Below are 21,552 nucleotides of genomic sequence, written 5' to 3'. Positions count from 1 at the left end.
TCCTGTCAGTGGTTTTTTCCCTGGGCCCCAGCAAAGACCCAGACCCCTCCTATTACTACTACTGCGATCTCCTCATATCTCAAAGGGGGTTGATAAACGCCCGTTCCATGAGCTGCCACAGTCAAGATCTAAATGATCTTATTGTAGATTCAAAGTTAGACTGTCTCTTTATAACCGAGACATGGCTGACAGAGAAAAGCAACCCTGACTTATCAGTTACTCTACCACCTGGCTACACCATCTTTTGACAGGACAGACTAAAAGGAAAGGGAGGAGGAGTAGCGGTAGTGCTTAAAAACCACATAAAATGTCACACCTTCCATTTAACTCCCCTAAAAGGGGTGGAAGGACTGGGCTTCTCTATTAAGTTAAATGAATCCTCTTCCTTTTCAGGTGGCTTGATTTATCGCCCCCCAGGTAGTTCCCTGGCGTTTTTAGACACGCTTAGTGATTCTTTCGGACAATTCTTAGTTCGCTACCCACATTTTACTCTTTTAGGTGATTTTAACTTACATTTGGAGTCCACATCCGACACAAATGTGCGGAATTTTCTCCAAACCCTGGAGATTTTCAACCTACAACAAACAGTAACACAGTCTACCCATCAAGCCGGTCATACCCTGGACGGAATATGCACCAACTTTCCTCTTCTGGAGACTCAGTCTCCCGTCCCTCAGATCTGGTCAGATCACTACTTGATTCCTTTTTACATTAAGCATGCACAGTCCCAACCACCAATGAAACTCCCCCATAATTTTGAGAACCATGTCATGTGGACACGATTTGAGGCCAATTTTAAGCTTAATCCTATCGACGATGCACTTATCACTATCATGCCTGGCGATGTCGCTCAGGGCTCCAAACGCTTTCACACTTGGATGCGACAGGAAATCAAGGATCGGTTACCACAAAACTGCACTCAGGGAAAAGGGGAAAATAGGAAGATAAATGCCCCCTGGTTCACACCTGAGCTAGCAAAAATGCATCTCCTATTCAAAAAAAGAGAACGTAGCTGGCGGAAAACCTATGACCTGACAGATAGAAGCCTATACACTCGGCAAAGAAAAACTTACCTCATTGCTATTAAAATAACCAAGAATAATGTTTATATAAATGCTATCAATACAGCCAAACAAAAACAAAAAACTTTATTCTCCATTGTCAAGTCATTCACCCACCCGAGAACTTTACAACCGGAAATCCCACACTTTACAACCGGAAATCCCACAATCCTTAGAGTTCTGCAATCAGATTGCGGATTTCTTTGAGGACAAAATCTTATCAATTCATAAGGATTTCCAAGCACCTTGTCAAGCCCTGTCCTCGATTTCACCGGTCTGTGGAGAGAACCCTAAAGGCTGTCTCAGAACTTTTACCCCGGTTACGCTCCGCCAGACACGGGAGGCAATCCTGACATGTAAATCTGGCGCCCCTTCGGATTCATGCCCCCCTCGAATCCTTCATCAACTAATTGAGGTTGTCAATCCCATCATAAATGAGATTGTTAATGCTTCCCTGAGTTCTGGCGTCGTGCCTAGCGAATGGAAACATGCAATCGTGAAACCTCTCATGAAGAAAGCAAATAAATCTCCCACAGACCTTGCAAACTTACGCCCGATTTCACTCCTCCCTGTCCTAGGTAAGATTACCAAACAAATGCTCCACAAAGAATAAAAAAATTATGTAGATACACACCACATCCTTCACCCTCAGCAATCGGGCTTCCGTTCACACCATTCCACGGAAACTGCTTTGATTGAACTCACTGATTCAATAAAACTATTACAAGATAAAGGGAAGAATGCCGTCGTGATCTTATTAGATCTCACGGCGGCGTTCGACACCATCTCCCACTCCCTATTGATAGACAGGCTCAGGGATATAGGAATTACAGACACTGCATTGGATTGGATAATCTCCTTCTTGGCAGACAGATCTCAGACCATCTCCTTGGGCACTTTTCTCTCTAAAGAGAAAAAGGTACACTCTTTAGTCCCGCAGGGCTCAATATTAAGCTCATTATTATTCAACATCTACATGGTCCCTCTCATCTCTTTAATTGAGTTATACGGCATATTAGTGACATCATATGCCGACGACACTCAGCTTATTGTTCCTTTGGAGAACAATTCTACAGATGCTGAGCTGAACTTAAAAAAATGTCTAAGAGATGTCTTCTGCTGGATGGATCAAAACCATCTCAAATGTAACACCAGTAAGACTGAAATCCTCCCTATGGGTAAAAACCCCCAATTCTGCCCCAGCAAATGGTGGCCCGAGTACACCCCTGCGCCGCCCCAAGCAGTGGTATCAGCGAGGAATCTAGGCGTTATATTTGACGCCGAATTATCCTTTGACCAGCATGTCAGGAATGTTGCAGGATGTTTTTTCAATATCATTAAATCTCTGAAAAAGTTTTTCGACTTTTTACCTATAGATTCAAGAAAGGCAGTGGCAGTGGCCTTAATCCTTGCACGTCTTGACTACTGCAATGGTCTGATGGCAGGTGTGAAAAAGAAAACCACCCTCAAAAAGCTCCAAGGCGTGCAGCACGCAGCGGCTAGACTCGTTCTCAAGTTACCCAGGAGATCATCAGCCTCAGCCGCCCTCAAAATCCTTCATTGGCTGCCACTCCCAAAAAGAATATTGTTTAAAATCTTAATTATAGCCTTCCGTGCATTCAATAGCATCGGCCCGACCTACCTTATTAAACGATTTCCCCACTACAATCCGACAAGGACTTTAAGATCCTCAGGTCAGAACCTGATTAAACTGTCAAAATCCAAATATAAAACTAAAGGAGGCAAGTCTCTATCCTTTCTATCTGCCAAAGCTTAGAACTCAATTCCTAACCATCTCAGATCCCTCACTCAGGAAAACCAATTTAGAAAGCAACTCAAAACATGGATTTATTCTCTCCCTGACGATCAAGTAATGTCCCTCATTTAATCTCCTAACTTCCCTGATTTACGCACACTGTCTATCCAGCGCCAGGATGCTCCTTCCGGAGCGATTGTTTGCGCTTTAGAAATATATAAAAATACAAAAAAAATTCAAAATTGAATGTAGGTAGGAATCGCAAAAATATCTGCGATTCCTTAATATTCCTTAATTGCGAATCGCAAATTGAGATTCGCAATCAAGAAATACCATCCCATTAAATCCTATGGGCCAACAGGCTCATCGGAATGAATAGGATTTGTGCCCACAATTTGTGAGTGACCAAGAGGCACTCACAAATTGCAGGCGCAAATTCAAGGGTGCAAGGGTTCCAAAAGGACACCATGTTGCACCCCTGAAAGGTGCATGTGTGCACATGTGATGCACATACATGCCCTAAGGGCATGAATGTGTGCCACATGGACATTCTTAAAAAGCAAAAATGTGCTTTTTTTTTAAGGAAATCGCTAATTACCACCAACTTGAAGTTGGTGGTAATTAGCGATTCCTTTAGGCTAAAGTGCACTTTCTTTTGTACTACTTAAATTGCACTTAAGGAATCGCAATTTGCGATTCCTTAAATGCAATCGCAAAATAGGGAATCGCAATTTTTGCGATTCCTTATTGCGCAAGTAGGTTTAATCTTAACTACATTGCTCAAAGCCAAATTGCGATTGCAAAGGCTGAAATTCAGCAAATTTCGGCGTTTGCGCTAGCTATTTGGCTTCCCACATCTGCCCTAAGTAACAGCCAAACCACAAAATTATTTGAGCGAAGGATTTAACATTCATCTGAAAGAGAACATTTTAACCCCTTCGACGCTCATGACAAGGTCAGCTCGTCATGGGCGTAACCAGCGCTACGCGGATGACGAGCTGACCTTGTCACGTAACGCGGGATTTTTAAAATCGCAGCACGAAAACCGCTAGCGCGCATGCGGTTAAAATACAGGTTGGGCATAATGCAGATTTTACTACACCTACCACCATGGAAGGAGAAACCTTTAGTCAATAGCTGTCGATTATGCTCTCTCAGAACGGAAGACCTTGTGCATATAATCTGCAACTGCAAAAGCCTAGCAAAAGAACGACGCCTACACTTGCGCCATATTTTCAACCTACATGCACTCTATTTCAATAATCATTTAAAACATTTAATACGCTAGAGAGAAAGAGAAGTTGAGTTCAAACATTTATATTTATTAGCATAACAGTTCAGGAAAATAAGTAAAAGTCATATTACCAAGATTTCAGGACACGGACATCAGCATAAGGACAGAACAGTTCCCAAAAACCACCTCTCTATTCTTTCTTGATGATCACCTCCCATCAGGACTCCGCACCCATTCAAAAGTTAAAATCCAGAAAAATGTCAAAGTCCTTGCACCACAAAAATTCATCAATCCTACAGCATGTCGTGGAGCGAAATAAAATCGAAAAACAGCTTTTTTCTTACTTCCAAACTTCCTCTTTTATACCCTTGTTCCCTAACTTATCTATCTAAAATTTGTAACTTTTGGGGTCTTCATTCATTCTGATTGGTTAAATCGAGGGGTGGCTGAGCATAACCTCATCTCCTCAATGTCCATGTTTCCGCCAAGTCATCGTTATGATCAAAAAAATAAAGTCTCAATTGTCCTTTAGCAGTCCTTTCCGCTTGTGTCCTTTAATTTGTTATTTGTCATTATTTTCCCAGGCTCACAATGCGGACATACAAATTGTTGGTACCAGCTCGAACATCCAGGCCACGCTGACCTTGACCCACGCTGTACACGCACAGGCTTCTTGCACTTCTCTCGAGCTCATTTGCACATGCGTACATCATCACAATCTCGGAGTCACGAAAACCCTCCATCTTTTTATAGGCCGCATAGGCCATAATGGGAACTATTACAGAAACAAACACAATTAAACGTTAATTTTCAAAGTATAGCCCTTCTGTTTACCTCCCCCCATTCTAAGGTAGCCCAGTTAGTTATTACCTAGAGGATTTAGCAACAAATAAGCATGGTTTACTCACCATTCTCCATCATTTTTGCCACAATTAGACACACAGAAAGCATATACACACAGATTTTGGTTAGATTATGACATTTGCGCACATGATTAGTGTAACAACTTCACTTAATTAGTAAGTTTTGATTCGCAACATAAACAAATTAGTATCCCACGTGTATTTGTGTGTGTGCATTCTATTCTATGTTGGTTATTTTCAAAACCACACAATTAATTCATATTACTGTTATGGGGAAGTGATTTCATGAGCGGTATACAATTTTTTTTTATTTTCATCCTCGCTCCATCATAACTGTAATGATATTAATTGCGTGGAGCATGTAAACTGATCAACAGAAAGCACCTGAAATAGACACTACATGTGGGAGAACTAACCGCTGTTTTGCAAAACATTAATTTGCTAATAAAATCAATGAGTAATACTAACATAGAGCTGTGATATTTCAGATATAACCGAATAAAAAAGTTTTTATGCTTATGTTAGAAGTTTTGTGGCAAAAAGAATGCAGATGGTGAGTAAACAGCACCTATTCGTCGCTTTTGCTAGGTAACTCCTAAAGGGGAAACATTTAGAATGGTGGGAGGTAAACAGAAGGGCTTAAATTCTATATCTAATTTATGTTGTGTTTGTTTTCATACTAGTTCCCAGTGTTGCCTGCGTGGCCTAATCTGACAGTGACTGTTTAAACGAGAAGGTGGAAAAACATCCAAAGATGGCCCCCACGCAGGCGCAGAGTAAATGACCAGTTTGAGTGCACGGCCTATGCTCGGAGTAAGAGATATCAAGGCAAGCTTGGCCTATGAACGGGAGTTGTGCCAAAGGATGCTTGCTTGTAAAGCCTGGGAAAGGAAGAAGTGGAAACTTAACTATTTAAAATGGCTACAAGAGAGGGAACGAAAAAGTACAAATGTGAACATTAAGTCATGAGAAAACCTTGGGAAATGACAATGCAAAATCGTGAACTGGTTTGAACAAGGAGTACATGAGGTGATCATCACCGCCCCTCTAATGGACCAATGAGAAACGAGTGCGGACCTTAAAAGTTTCAATTTTGGGTTCAGTTAGTTAGTGAAAAGGATATAAAAGAGTTTGCGTGAAAGAGGTAAAAGGTTGGGTTCCGTGGATATTATTGCGCACCACGACATGCTGTCGGTTCAAACAATTTTATGGTGCGAGAGACTTTGAAATATTTTGGATTTTAATTTTTGATGGGGAAAAGAAACGAGATCGATCGTGAAGACTCTACGATGGGGGGGGAGACCTTTAGGAGGCTAGAAAGACAGTCAGCCTGGGAACCTTTTCTATCCAGTTCTGTCATCTTTCTATGGCAGATTGGTAATGTGTTTTAATACAATTTCCATTTCTTAAATGTATTTAATACATTTTAGAATGTGCTTGACTAATAAATTTTGCAATATGAGAAATTTCCTTTTCTAAAAGAATCTAGATAAAATTCTGAAAATGTATAAACTCGAGTCTGTTTTTATTAAAATAAAAGTCATGTTAAACAAGTGCTAAGAAGTTATGAGAATATTGTGATTGAGCTGGACTTAATCGCCATCAACTGATTCCTACTAGTTGGTCCATCGACCAAATAGCGGAGTACCTTGACGTTTCTTCCTCATGGCTGTTAAATATTTGAAATGTATATAATGTATAGAAATAGTGTATAGGTTAATGAGGTACCCCGCTTATCCAGCAGCTCGCCTTCTTTTTACTGATTCAGGGGCAGTGTGTTCTTGTATGTGAATGTGTGACTCGCGGTGTTATGGGCCCCACTGTTGAGTAAAATTAAGTTTCTCGTGGGTTAGAGAGACGAGTATGAGGGTTGTTTGAAAGCCGCGCTGCATCAGTGGCAACAATTTCACAATGTCCTTTGTGTTCCACTTCAATGACTTCCTGTCTCAGACATTTCGGTATAACAGTTCTCGAACCTCGACAGACAATTCCTTCTTTAGTAACGAAAGATCATCTCTAACATTCTGACATTTCTCATATTGACTGTCATTAGTAAGAGGGGCATCCGTCCATCTCTCTCAACGCTTCTGTAGTAACCACTCAGAGGCTGGAGGTAGTTTCCATCTTGTAGTTTATTTCCTCTGGCAACATGGTTTAGGAGCAAGGCTGCTCCCACCAGGCGCGCAACACCCATTGGGCTCACGGGGCTTCAGCCCCCCCTCCGTCGTGCCTGTCAACCCGGGCGGAGACAGCTTCGCGGGCTGGCGAGCATCTAATTACCCGAGTACTTAACAGGTCTTTAAAAGACCATTTACTTGTAAATGAGGCTTTTGTTGTGGGTTCACCCCTTCTTACAGCCACTCTGTCTATGGTTGGAAGAATTAGCCCCCCCCCCACACTGAAATAGAAATTTGGCTCTAGTGGCCCGCCTGGCTTCCACAGCTTCTGGTATTTAGACAATCGCATTCCAACACCCCAAGCATAACTAAGCATTCCAAAACAGAATGGAATTACCCAGAACAGTCATAGTAACACAAGTAGTAAATACCACAGCTTCTCTCCTCCCTCCCTCTCAATGCTCCCCCCCTCGCTCTCTGCTTCCACCATCGCTCTCTTCCTTTCTCCCCTCCTTCTCTTAAAGCAGCCCCCCCCCACCCCCCTGCTGCAGTTACCCTCCAGGAGCTGGGAAATGCCCGGTGGGATAAAAGGCCAGGGAAGGATCTTCTTTTAGGATGTTTACAAAGAGTGAACGAGGCCTGGGGGAGTCAGGGCGCCTCGAATGAAACATTTATTATCACGAATGATGTACAGGAAGAAGAGAAGTACACAGTATAAGACCCCCTGGAGGGGCAGACATTAGTAGTGGGGTACAATCTCAGCTGCACAAGACACGATCACGACGAACATCAGAAATACCCCCGGGGAGATCTGCTTCCTCCGAGAGAAGTCACTTCCTGGGTTAAAGGTCACTCTTTTGGAGAGGGATAGTTGAGGGGACTGCATCAAGGGAACCGGGTACCAGGGCTGAAAGATGCAAAGTGGAGCAGGACATTTCTGTCATTTCCTTATCCGGAGTGATTAAGACGCCTCTCGTGTGTAGCGCCTCGTATCTGCTGTGAGCTATTAAAGCGCTCCAGTGTCCGAGTCGCTGTCCTGCACCCGGCGCAGGTCCAGGGGAGCAGTGTCTCTCTTCCAGGCCTGTGCGTAGCGCCCCGTTGCTCAGTGCGGAGTCAGAGGCGCTGGATGGAGTGAGATGAACTCTGGGCTCCACTGACCAGGAAACTCCGTCATCGAGGGCTCCTGTGAGACGTCACTCCAGCGCCAAGGAGAGGCCTGTCCAGAGGAGGGGCAGAGGAGGAGAGGCCTGTCCAGAGGAGGAGAGGCCTGTCCAGAGGAGGGGCAGAGGAGCAGAGGCCTGTCCAGGTGTTGCAAGAGAGGTAAGGCCTGTCCAGGGGTCAAGGGAGATAAGGCCTGTCATGGGGGGGGGGGGGGGCAAGGGAGGTGAGGCCTGTCCAGGGGGTGCAGAGGAGGTGAGGCCTGTCCAGGGGGTGCAGAGGAGGTGAGGCCTGTCCAGGGGGGGGGGGGGGGGGTGCAAAAGAGGTGAGGCCTCTCCTGGGGGGTGCAGAGGAGGTGAGGCCGGTCCAGGGGGTGCAAAGGAGGTGAGGCCTGTCCAGGGGTGTGCAGAAGAGGTGAGGCTCGTCCAGGGGGGTCAGAGGAGGTGATGCCTGTCCAGGGGGGAGCAAGGGAGGTGAGGCCTGTCCAGGTGGGTGCCAGGGAGGTGTGTCCTGTCCAGGGGTGCAGAGGAGGTGAGGCCTGTCGATGGGGTGCAGAGGTGAGGCCTGGCCAGCGGGGAGCAGAGGACCTGAGGCCTGTCCAGGGGGAGCAATGGAGGTAAGGCCTGTCCAGGTGGGTGCAGAGGAGGTGAGGCCTGTCCAGGGGGAGCAATGGAGGTGAGGCCTGTCCAGGTGGGTGCAGAGGACCTGAGGCCTGTCCAGGGGGTGCAGAGGAGCTGAGGCCTGTCCAGGGGGTGCAGAGGAGGAGAGGCCTGTCCAGGTGGGTGCAGAAGACGCGAGGCCTGTCCAGGTGGTGCGGAGGACCTGAGGCCTGTCCAGGGGGTGCACAGGAGCTGAGGCCTGTCTAGGTGGGTGCAAGGGCGGTGAGGCCTGACCAGGGGGTGCAAAGGAAGGTGAGGCCTGTCCAGGGGGTGCAGAGGAGGTGAGGCCTGTCCAGGGGGTGCAGAGGAGGCAAGGCCTGTCCAGTGGGTGCTAGGGAGGTCTGTTCTGTCCAGTGGTGCAGAGGAGATGAGGCCTGTCCAGGGGGTGCCGGGGAGGTGTGTTCTGTCCAGGGGTGGAGAGGAGGTGAGGCCTGTCGATGGGGTGCAGAGATGAGGCCTGTCCAGGTGGGTGCAGAGGACCTGAGGCCTGTCCGGGGGTGCAGAGGAGCTGAGGCCTGTCTAGGTGGGTGCAAGGGCAGTGAGGCCTGTCCAGGGAATGTAAGGGAGGTGAGGCCTGTCCAGGGAGTGCAGAGGAGGTGAGGTCTGTCTAGGGGGTGCAGAGGAGGCGAGGCCCATCCCGTGGGTGCCAGGGAGGTGTGTAGTGTCCAGGGGTGCAGAGGAGGTGAGGCCTGTCCAGGGAGTGCTAGGGAGGTGTGTCCTGTCCAGGGGTGCAGAGGAGGTGAGGCCTGTCGATGGGGTGCAGAGATGAGGCCTGTCCAATTTGTGCGCAGGAGGCATGAAGCCTGTCCAGGGGATGCAGAGTAGGTAGACCCTGCCCATGGGGTGTAACGGAGGTAAGGTCTGTCCATGGAGTGCCAAGGAGGCAGAAAGCCTGTCCAGTCAGGCCTCACCAGAGCGGTGCTGCGGAGGTGAGGCCTGTCTAGGTGGGTACAGAGGAGGTGAGGCCTGTACATGGGGTGCAAAGGAGGTGAGGCCTGTCCTGTGCTGGGGCGTGCAGAGGAGGCAAGGCCTTTCCTGTGATGGGGTGCAGAGGAGGTGAAGCCTTTGCTGGGGGTGGGAGCACAGGAGGTGAGGCCTGTCCAGGGGGTGCAGAGGAGGTCAGGCCTGTCCGGGGGTGTAGAGGAGGTGAGGCCTTTCAGGGGGTGCAGAGGAGGTGAGACCTATCCAGAGCAGTGCAGAGCAGTTGAGGCTGTCAAGAGCAGTGCATAATAAGTGAGGCCTCTCCAGGGGTGTGCAGAGTAGGCGAGGGCTGTCCAGGTGGGTACGGAAGAGGTGAGGCCTGTCCATGGGGTGCAGAGGAGGTGTGGCCTGTCCTGTGCTTGGGGGTGCAGGGGAGGTGACACCTTTATAGAGGGAGGCAGATGAGGCGAGGCCTGTCCAGGGGGTGGAGAGGAGGCACGGCCTGTCCGGGTGGGGGTGGGGGGGAGGAGCGGCCTGTCAAAGGGTGCAGAGGAGGTGAGTCCTGTCTGGAGGTATGCAGAGGAGGTGAGGCCAGTCCAGGTGTGTGCAGAGGATGTGAGGTGTGCAGAGGAGGTCAGATAGTCCAGAGCAGTGCAGAGGAGGTGTGGCCTGTTCGGAGATATGCAGAGGAGGTGAGGCCAGTGCAGGGGTGTGCAGAGGATGTGAGGTGTGCAGAGGAAATGAGAACTATCCAGGGGTCCAGAGGAGGTGAGGCCTGTCCAGGGAGTGCAGAGGAGGTGAGGCCTGTCCTGACCAGAGGGGGTGCAGAGGAGTTGAGCCTGTCCAGGCTGTGCAGAGGAGGTGAGTCCTGTCCAGGGGTGTGTGGAGGAGGTGAGACCTGTCCGGGTGGGGTGCTTCAGAGGTGCGACATGTTTAGGTGGGTGCAGAGGATGTGAGTCCTCTCCAGAGCGATGCAGGGAAAGTGTGGCCTGCCCTCTTCTGGTTGGTGTGTACAAGGTAAGGCCTGTCCAGGGGGTGTAGAAGAAGTGACGCCTGTCCAGGCGGGTGCAGAGGAGGTGATGCCTGTCCAGGCAGTGCAGAGGAGGCATGGGACCTGTCCAGGGGTGCAGGGGAGGCATGGGACCTATCCAGGGGTGAAGATGAGGTATGAGGCCTGTCCAGGGGGTGCAGAGGAGGCATGAGACCTTTCCAGAGTTGCACAGAGGAGGTAACACCTGTCCAGGGGTGTAGAGAGGAGTGAAGACCTTCCCAGGGAGTGCAGAGGAGGTAGACAAGTCCTTTGCTGGGGGAGCAGAGAAGGTGCGGACTGTCCTGGGGTGCAGAAGAGTTAATGCCTGTCCAGGAAGATGCAGAGGAGGTGAGGCCTGTCCAGAGCGGTGGAGAGGCGGTGAGGCCTCTCCGGAGGAGGAGCAGAGGAGGTGAGGCTGGTCCAGAGCAATACAGAGAAGGTGAGGCCTGTCAAGGGGTATGGAGGAGGGGAGGTCTCTACAGAAGGGGAGCAGAGGAGGTGATGTTGGTCCAGAACAATGCAAAGAAGGTGAGGCCTCTCCTGTGCTGGTAGGTGGTGAGGCCTGTCCAGGGGCTGCAGAAGAAGTGAGGCTTGTCCTGGTGCAAAGAAAAATGTTCCACAGCGGATCTTGTAGACAGCACCTCTATTTTCCGATGTCCCTCTAATATCCAATTTGGTGTTGTGCTGATAACCTCCAGGACCTGCTGTGGTTTTGGTCCTACTGGAAATCCAGACAAAAACTTAAGAAACAGAACAGAGGCAGCACCAAGGATAAAGTAGCCAGGACCATGTAGTGTCAATAAATAAATTCTTTTATTTTCTCATTTATAGGACAGCCAACGCGTTTCGCTCCCCAACAGTGGGAGCTTCGTCAGGGCTGAAAACAACACAAAAAATACACCAATATTAATAACACATACCAACATGACATTTACAATAAACAAACAAGATTTTTAAAAAACATTACAGAAGTGCTTTGAACGAGACGAGATGGCCAAACTACAAAGAAGGTCACAATAATAATCCTATATATATTTCTTGGAAAACATCTTGCATTTAGATCCAAATATCTAAGCACAAAAGTCATACAACTTGGTGGTTTATATAGGACATTGTTAACTAAAACAAGATGTGAAAAGGTTCTGAAAAGAAATTACCTCAGGTAACGCAGATAAAAGTAGCCATTGAATGAGACCCGAGTAAGAAGTAAAAAGGAAGGAGAAAAGCAAGAGAAGGTGAAGCAGAATGAAACAAAAATAGCCATTGAGTGAAACCCAAGTGAGGACAGGGCAAAAGTTGACACTATACACAAGACGTTCTCACCAAAAGTGTTGGTCAGAACTTGAAGCGACGAGAAATAACGTCAATGGAGTCGTCCGATCCAAACAATACAGAAGCTGAAAATAGTACAGAAGATCAATTAATATATGAAAATGATCCAGAAGTCAAGTCCAAACAGGTTTTAAAAAGCATCAGAACTCCTTACCCTATGGCAAACTTTCGATATCCGGATAATATTTTAGTCACGTCAAGGGTATATATTTAAGAAACACAATTCGTTCAAGAAGTTCCACTGAATCGAAAGAAGATAAAGAGGATTTCAATCAATGCACGTCAAGAATTCAATATTAAAAAGCTGATTGCTGGTAAGCCATATTATATATTAACCCTGTCAAGGATATATACTTAAAAGGCACAATTCGTCCATGCAGTTCCACTGAACCAAAAGAAGGTAAAGAGGATTTAAATCAATATACGTCAAATTTTAGTATTAAAAAGCTGGTTGCTGTAAAGCCATTTTGTACAGGCCAGTCACAAAAGACAATATTATCTATATGGATTTAACACGCGACGATCGGCATTCCTACTCGAATCAATATTATAAAATTACTCACAAAATTAGTGTGAAATTTCTGGTATCCAAAGAAAAGGTTAATGCGCAGACCATAATAAGCTGCCACCAAAGTTGCTGTAATGAAAAATGAAAAAAAGGGGAGTACTGTATATTCATACATTGTAAATCACGACCCCACACAGTAGTATCATCTATCCAAAACTGTAAATCACATGAGGGCGTGTCGACTGAAACCTAAAGGTCCTGCTGAAGAATGGAACACTCACAATCCTAGCGTGTACAGACCCCAAACGTTTCATGACATTTTTACATGACATTTTTACACATACCCAGGGGCTAAAGAGGAGTACTATATATGCATCCAATCCCAGCATATGCAGACCCCAAGAGTTTCGTGACGTTTACCAACATATCCAGTGGTTAAAGGATACCGCAACGTTTTTACCCCGACACCCAAGGAGAAAATAGAAGCGGGTGCATGAGATACACACTGCAAGTTAGTAAAACGCTGCTGCCACGGTGCATACTTTTCAAACAAAACAAGAGGCGGTAGCGTTCAAAGCCCACCCCCCTTAGAACCAAGTAATAAGAAACAGTAACTAGGCATATGCCAAAGTTGATAAGTCGCAAATTAACCAAAGTCTGGCGCAAACTCACCTGAAGAGCCCCTTGTCAAAGCGGTGTCCCCATGACGGATTCTATCGGTAGTGACCCGCCCGGTCTGGTGCGCTTTTAAACGCCCCGCGTGTCAGTCACATGGTGTACAATAACATACACCTGTCCAGGGGTGCAGGGGAGGCATGGGACCTATCCAGGGGTGAAGATGAGGTATGAGGCCTGTCCAGGGGGTGCAGAGGAGGCATGAGACCTTTCCAGAGTTGCACAGAGGAGGTAACACCTGTCCAGGGGTGTAGAGAGGAGTGAAGACCTTCCCAGGGAGTGCAGAGGAGGTAGACAAGTCCTTTGCTGGGGGAGCAGAGAAGGTGCGGACTGTCCTGGGGTGCAGAAGAGTTAATGCCTGTCCAGGAAGATGCAGAGGAGGTGAGGCCTGTCCAGAGCGGTGGAGAGGCGGTGAGGCCTCTCCGGAGGAGGAGCAGAGGAGGTGAGGCTGGTCCAGAGCAATACAGAGAAGGTGAGGCCTGTCAAGGGGTATGGAGGAGGGGAGGTCTCTACAGAAGGGGAGCAGAGGAGGTGATGTTGGTCCAGAACAATGCAAAGAAGGTGAGGCCTCTCCTGTGCTGGTAGGTGGTGAGGCCTGTCCAGGGGCTGCAGAAGAAGTGAGGCTTGTCCTGGTGGGTGCAGAGATTGTGAGGCCTCTCCAGAGAGGCACTGAGGAGGTAACACCTGTCCAGGGGCTACAGAGATTGTCTTGTTGTGTATGGTTTCTTTTCTCTCTACAACATCTCTCTACCCATGAATACTGCCATTGAGCTAACTACTACCATATATTACACACATTGTCCACAGGAATCACTGTTCCTTGTTATATACCTCAGATAGGAAGCAGCCTTAGATTCCTTCCAATAGGAACAGTCTAGCCTGAAAGGCCAACCCAGGTCCTTTCTGAACCGCAATACAAGCAGTGCAAGACTGGTTTCAGCCTCTCTGGGCCTTGACTGTAGGGTGCAGCTTGATTCAAGAGGTGCTGCAAGCATTAAACCTACGTCTGTGCATACCTGTCACATATAGGCATATGGAAAATGATGGATGGATTGTTTGTGTTCATCTCAGGCACTGGTAATTACTCTGTAATGCATCATAGCCTAACCTTCTTGTTTTTGCTCCCCGTTGCACCTCAGCATGCAACCAATCATAATGTTTACGCCAACACGGCTTTGTATTCTGGAACTTGTAGTGTTGTTTTTTACCATAATGAGCATGTGATTAAAATCCTGCCTGCAATGTAAATGTCTAGCCTGCACACCCTTAGTTAAACCTATATTATTCAGATCTATAAAATATTCAAAACAATTCTGGGAGCATCCCAGTTACGAATTGTGCCCACAATATCGAGTTAATCAGCCCTGTAAGGACCTGGAACTGACCAGGTCTGTCTGGGAGCTCTACCTGTGTCCCTAGGGTTTCAAAATAATACTCCAATTTTCTAATGACCAGAGTCCCAATTTTTACAAAAAATAAACAATTGTACTCTTAATTTGAGTAATGCTTACAGTTTTACTAATTCAATCAAAACATTTGTTCATTACACGATCCAGATAAAGCATCAAAAATCAAAAACTGCTTAATACATTATGTTCTATTCATGTATCAACATTTTCAAATTTGAAAAGAATATGAAAAGAATGTAAGTTGCGACATTTCCCAATGCATTTCGGGTCCTGTGTGACCCTTCTTCAGGGGAGTGTGGCTTCGGTGTGCAAAAAGTTGGTCCTTGGTATTCAATGTGTGTTCTGAAGGTTTGCACTTCAATACCGTTTTCGGGCACTACAAAAGTAATGATGTGTCGTGTCATTATCATCCATCCTATGAGCTTGCGTGTCAAATATAACCACTACTGTCAACAAACAACAACCCAGTGTATATAAAAGTGCCTAAATAAAATCAATGAAATCCAATGTGTTGAGTCGACGTGATGCACATGAAATCATAAAGACACCATCTACCGAAACCTGATGCATAAATCCAGACTAGTACGTGAGTGTCCCCAAACCACTCCTAACCGTGAGTGAACTGCCTTCACCTATCAGTGATGGAATAAATACGAAATCACCTGGTGTGTGAGTGTACCCCAATCCATGCTCCGTTAAACATTAATAGCATCAAACTTACCCTATTTGCGGCGCTCCGTTAGAGAGCCGGTGCTGATTTCAGGGGCTGAATAAATCCCCGACCTGAAAGTAGTGTGGTTATCATGAGTTGTCGGATAACTGTCTGCGAGTGAACAACAAGCTGATAACATCATGTGTTTCGTTGAACATGAGATCTGGTGTCTCCGCTTACCTAGTCGTGGTGATACACGAGTCGTGTTCTATCTCCCTGGACGTAATGATGCTCTACAAATCTTCCAACAATTCTCGCTGCAAAAGTTAAGTGTAATGAGAACTGTCAGCAGCCTTTGACACCATCTCCCACTCCACTTTACTACAGAGAGATTGGAGATTGAAGGAAAGTGCTTGCTTGGTTCTTATCCTTTTTGACAGAACTGACCCAAGCGCTGGCATTAGCTAAGTTCAGATCAACCCCGAAGACGATCACTACAGGAGCCCCCTCTCCAGGGCTGGTATTTACATGGTCACTTATCCAGCCTGATTGAGTATTTCAATATTATCTCTGCTCGATGATACACAAATCATTAGATTAGAAGAAAATACAGGTAAGTTAGCCAGTAACTTCAGGTGCTACCCCCAGGAAGTCGTGGATTGGACAAGCTCAAACTCTGGTTCTCAACAGTGAAAAAAAGTGAAATAGTGGTATTTGGAACCGAAGCCTCACGGGCACAAGAGTGGTGGCCAGTGTCGTTGGGAGCTCCATCAACCCCATTCCATGAGGTCAGCAACCTGGGAGATTGGGTGGACTCTCATCTGCCCTTAAAAGAGAAGATTAAAACCACTTGCTCTACATCTTCCGACTGCTGAAAGTTATTGGAAGAATACTTCCCTTCATCCCTGCTTCATCTAGAAAGACCTGGCTCTGGCCCTGATCCTGTTGAGAATGGATTCCTGCATCTCTTCATACATAGGCATATCTCAATATCTCCTACGTAGCTTGCAGCGGCTACAAAACACAGCAACAAGGCTGGTTCTGGGCTCAGAAATCATTGTCGATCTCCAACAAACTGGTAAAATGGACTAGGTTTCTGTCCTGAAATTATGTCAATTTAAAGCACTTTATGTCATAGATACTCTGCAATCGGGGCCAGCATCTTTATATGCCTGTGCTTTTTGCCTGGTAATAGCTGGCTCGAGTTGGGAGATCCCGCCATGCATTCCCTAAGATCAGGAAAAACAGAATAGGTGGCTGCTCTCTGCCTGTAGTGAGGGCAAATACCTGGAATGCCCTCCCACCTGACTTGTGTCCCCAAGAAAACTTGAGTTCTGTCAGGAAACAACTCAAAACCTTTCTGTTTTTAAATAACATCAAGGTCGTGGGGGGCGTGGCTAGCCATGCTGCGAGATGGCTGCTCTCTGAGCGTGCTCCACCGACTGGGGCAATAATCCTAAATTTATCCTGTACACAAAGTCGCTGCTGATGTGCTAAATGCCAAAACCGGTGGGGGAGACAACTGTGCACAAACTGGTGGAGCGGAGGTGAACGACGCGGCTGCATTGCAGAGACTCGGCGGAACGAGTGGCAAGCCCGTGCGAAGCTGCAGATGCAGAAGTATGGGAAGCGGCGCTGCCTCCAAAATCGAATCCGGTGCGCCATGGTTGAATGTAGGCCGCAGGGGCGCTGACCTCCAGAAACTGCGCAAACTCGCCAAAAACCCTGCAAAGAAGCCCGGACGGGGTGTGCGACTGTGGAAACTGAGTGGGACATGTTATGTTATGTTATGTTAAAAGTTTGTGTGAGCGCGACAGCTGCCCCAGCAAAGAGGCGTCCCGGCGCTAGTAGATCAAGTGCAGTACCAAAGAGGCTGGCCGCGTCGGGAAAGCAACTTTAAGGGGGAGGAAACAACAGGGTTTTGACCGCTTTCCGGAAGGAAACCAAGTTTTCCATGCCACGGATATGCAGCGGCAAGGAATTCCACAGCTTGGCTCTTAAGACCCGGAATGAGCGCATTGCAGTTGAGGCAGAGAAGGTAAATGTAAAACAATTTTTTAATACGCCCACACTTGGACAAAATGGAGGCGCCCGGCGGACCAGTCTTCTAACGATTCCAGATGAGCAGTGCGCTGATATGGATGGCATGGGCGGCACTTGTGCATCAGATCGCCCTCACTGTGAACCCTTGGGGATGGTTTGACGATAGCGCCACAAGCCAGGAGTACGAGGAGCTGTGAGCGACGGGCTTGGCTGGCCTGCTTAAGACTACCTGGAGGTAACGCGCCATTGCGAAGTTGTGCGTCCAGCTAGATCTCAACCGGATGGTGGACAGCGAAAGGGCAAGCACCACTAACTACTGCCCTGCATGTAAAGTGGGCACATAATATACTTTGTTTATATGGGTTGGATATAAAATACGCCTCACGGATACTGGCACGTCCCGCGGCTGCTGGTTGGGGTTGGAGCTCAGGACGCGCATGTCGGGGAAGAAGTGTTGGGGGGATACTCCTTCATTGCCTGGGGTCCTGATGATTAATGCTTGCAACACCACTACAAGAGAAAGCTGTGAAACCGAAGACGTGGTTGAGAACAGTTGCACACACATTACACTGGTGCTGCTGCAGATGGTGGGAACCCTGAGAAACGGTGGTGTACACTGCTGAATTGTTTCATTCAGGCGCACTGCAGGGAGTGCGTGTAGTTATGGGGGCTCTGATTCCCGACTTGTCTACTGCGGGACGCCACACCGGGTAGGCGACCATCTTGGGTGATACCTGGAGTGCGCACAGCATTTGAATTCACGAAATATCACCCCCCTCCTGGTGACATCAATTGAGACCCGAGGGCCCATCTGGGGCCACTATGGGCAAACAAGATCTAAAACAGCCAAAGATCACATTTGACTCCAGACGCTCGACTAGGCAGAACGAGACGGGTGCAGGGCGGCACAGACATGGACATGCAGTCTGGAGCGGGAGATGAAGATGTAAAGGCTCTGCTGCTAGATATGCGTTCCAGTCTCAAGAGTATTGATTCAAAACTAGACGCGCTGACTCAACAATTGGACACAGTGAAAACCCAAGTGTCAGTGCATGGAACGAGGCTAGATAGTCTGGAGAACTGACAGGTGGAATGTAACGAATTACAGGCGGAAACCAAGGAGCAGCTCCTGCATATGGATAAACTCCTGGGAGTCATACGTGAGAAAAATGATGACTTAGAAGCCCGCTCTCGTAGGAGCAACCTGCGCGTAACGGGCATACCGGAGACGACAGCCATGTCAAAAATGGAAATTTACATGACGGACATGCTGCATACGCTGTTTGAACCACACAATTCTGCGGTGTTTACTGTGGAAAGAGCGCACAGAACACTAGGCCCAAAACCGCCAGTAGGAAGTACACCTCGGCCAATATTAATAAAGTTGCTAAACTACCAGGATAGAGACACCATTCTGCGATTGTCGCGAGAACAAGGCCAGATTACGCACCAAGGCAATTCCATCTTGTTTTACCCAGACTTTACCCCAATGGTGCAGGCGGCAAGGCGGGAGTTCCTACCAGCCAAACGACTCCTATTGCAAGCGCAAATTCCATATTCATTGTTGTACCTGGCGAAACTGAAAGTGTCCCATGATGCTACAACTCACTTTTTCACGGACGCAAAATCTGCACTTAAATTTGCCAAGCACATCGCTGGAAAGGGGTCCAAGAAGAAGAATGTTGAAAATGGTTCCCAGTCTGGCAGGCTTAGTGACAATGACTGAACTGCTATTGAAACAAGGATTGTTCTGGATTTCTATATGTTTGATAGGGCTGATATTGGATGGATGTTTGGTTGCATGTATTGCATTATCTTGAGATTGGATAAGTTGTGCTGTGATTCGCTGATGAGAATCCGGTTTTTACTCTTCCCCCAATACAGGATGAGATATTTATAAAATGCTTATATAGTTTTTGCGTGGCAAGCACTGGCTTTCACCCTGGTCACCCTGCGAAAGTGGGGGAGTATGCCAGTCTACCCGTGCCCCCCTGGGAAGGTTCCCTAAGACATGTTTGATGTTATTTAAAGTTGTGCATGGGTGGGTTACACTACAACCTAATTTGAGGGGTTGTGTGGGTGGTGGGCGGGATTGGGACGGGATTGTTTCTTTGATTGGGCCGAATAGTCAAATCATTATGCACGGCAAAGTAGTGCTACTAGTACCATGTTGCGTAACGTTGGGTAAGAACTATACAGCTAATCTATTGTAATGCTGCCTCAAGGACAACCTTTGAACATTATCACCTGGAACGTCAGAGGTTTAAATGATGGCCGGAAGGCGCGACTAGTCAATGCATATTTAGTGAGACATGCCATAGATGTTTGTTTCTTACAGGAAACGCATCTAAATGTGATACCATCGCAGAGGCTTAAGAATAGCCGTTGGGGTGAGGTATACTCTGCAATTTACTCAAACTATACAAGGGGAGTTGCTATTCTTATTAAGAGAGGATTGGATTGGAAGTGTGCATACTCCCACGTAGACACGGAGGGTAGATTTGTCATACTAAATGGAAGGTTGGGGGGTGAGGAGATAACATTTACTGCAGTCCCCAGATTTTTTTGACAATTGGGTCCCTGATTAGAGGGGTTGAGTGCCAAACTGTGATATGGGTGGGATTTTAATGCTGTACTTTCTGATGAGGCCGATAGAAAGGGCACCACTAAATCGTTGCATCCACAAGCACGTATGGCCCTTCAGGATATAATGGCAGACGGGGGACTACTAGACATTTGGAGGGAAAGACACCCCAACCTGCAGGAAGGAACGTGCATGTCCACTCAACATCAGGCCTGGTCCAGGTTGGACTTTTGGTTAATTTCACGTAACGTTGCGACCTGGACGGTGGAGGTGGCCCATATGGCACTTTCACTGTCAGATCATGCACCTTGTATTCTCCGTTTGTCATTGCCGGGTGCCCCCTCCCGAGCTTTTACCTGGCGTTTACCTCCAAACGCGATGCTAGATGAGGCATTCAAAGAGGAAATTCGAAGGGGCATTGAGCTGTATTTTGAAACAAACGAAGGGTCGGTAACGACTGAGGCGGTCTTGTGGGATGCCTTCATGGTTGTCATAAGAGGTCAGTGTATCATGAGGCAGGCGGGGGTGCTAAAGGCCATCAGAGGGACATTGGCTGGACTGGAGAGGAAATCAAGGAGCTAGACAAAAAGATGTGTCTGTATGGGGATCAACAAACAGCGGGCCTTTTAAAAGCTAAACTGCTAGAGTTTGATGAGGAAGCACATAGAGAAATTAAATTTCTTGGGAAATATGCAGAAGCCCGAAGATATGGGGAGGTTGATAGACCGGGACACACACTGGCAGCTATGATCAGACCTGTGACAAGGGTCACCTATGTCCATGAAATTAATAGTATGGAAGGTGAAATGGTGAGAGGGCAAGAGGAGGTACTGCAGGCATTCAAAGAGTTCTACTCGACTCTGTACCAGACAATCGGGGTGGCGGAACATAGTGATATGTCGGAATTTTTAGACTCCATTGCTTTAGCGTGGTTTAATGACAACCACAGATTATACATGGATCTACCTAACACAAAAGAAGATGTGGCACAAGTGATTAAGAGCTTACCGCTTAATAAGGCTCCGGGCCCGGATGGCCTGACCACTGCCTTCTACAAGGCATATGTCGAGGAGCTAGCTCCGAGACTGCTGGCCATATAAGGGGAAGCGCTGGAAACGGGAATTTTACCCCAATCAATGAGGGAGGCTATGATAATTACATTATTGAAGCCGGACAAAGCGGAAATTGAGCTGGACTCATATAGGCCGCTCTCTTTGATAAATGTAGATGCTAAGATTTATGCCAAATTACTAGCAAACCGCCTCCAGCCAATGTTACAGATGATCACACTCCCTGACCAATCCGGGTTTATCCCAGGAAGGTCGACATTGCATAACTTGCGCACACTATTCTCCGTCATACATTATTTGCATCCTAGCGTTCAGGCTGCGGCAATCTTCCTAGATGCCACTAAGGCATTTGACTCCTTGGAGTGGTCATATTTGTTCTTGGTCTTGCAGCGTATGCATTTCAGCCCCCTATTTATTCAACAAATAAAACTACTATACAAGGCACCTAGAGCACGTGTAAGGGTCAATGGCATGGTGTCT

At 47.3% G+C, this 21,552-nt stretch overlaps 1 protein-coding gene across 2 annotated transcripts in view; it reads left to right on the top strand.

Annotated features, from left to right (window-relative positions):
• Positions 1-8,109: 8,109 nt before the first annotated feature.
• The window catches only part of LOC144803049 (uncharacterized), a 44,155-nt gene continuing 30,712 nt past the window's right edge, over positions 8,110-21,552 (top strand). The window contains exon 1 of one of the 2 annotated variants that reach the window (XM_078671841.1): positions 8,110-8,351. The gene's annotated coding sequence lies outside the window, so the exon portion shown is untranslated. The remainder of the gene's footprint in view (positions 8,352-21,552) is intronic. The other variant, XM_078671842.1, reaches the window with a different exon arrangement.

Source organism: Lissotriton helveticus, chromosome 1_2 (genome assembly GCF_964261635.1).
Source record: "Lissotriton helveticus chromosome 1_2, aLisHel1.1, whole genome shotgun sequence".
In the NCBI taxonomy this organism is placed as follows: Eukaryota; Metazoa; Chordata; class Amphibia; order Caudata; family Salamandridae; genus Lissotriton; species Lissotriton helveticus.
Note: the sequence above shows the minus strand (reverse complement) of the source record. Positions and strands in the feature narration are given on the sequence as shown.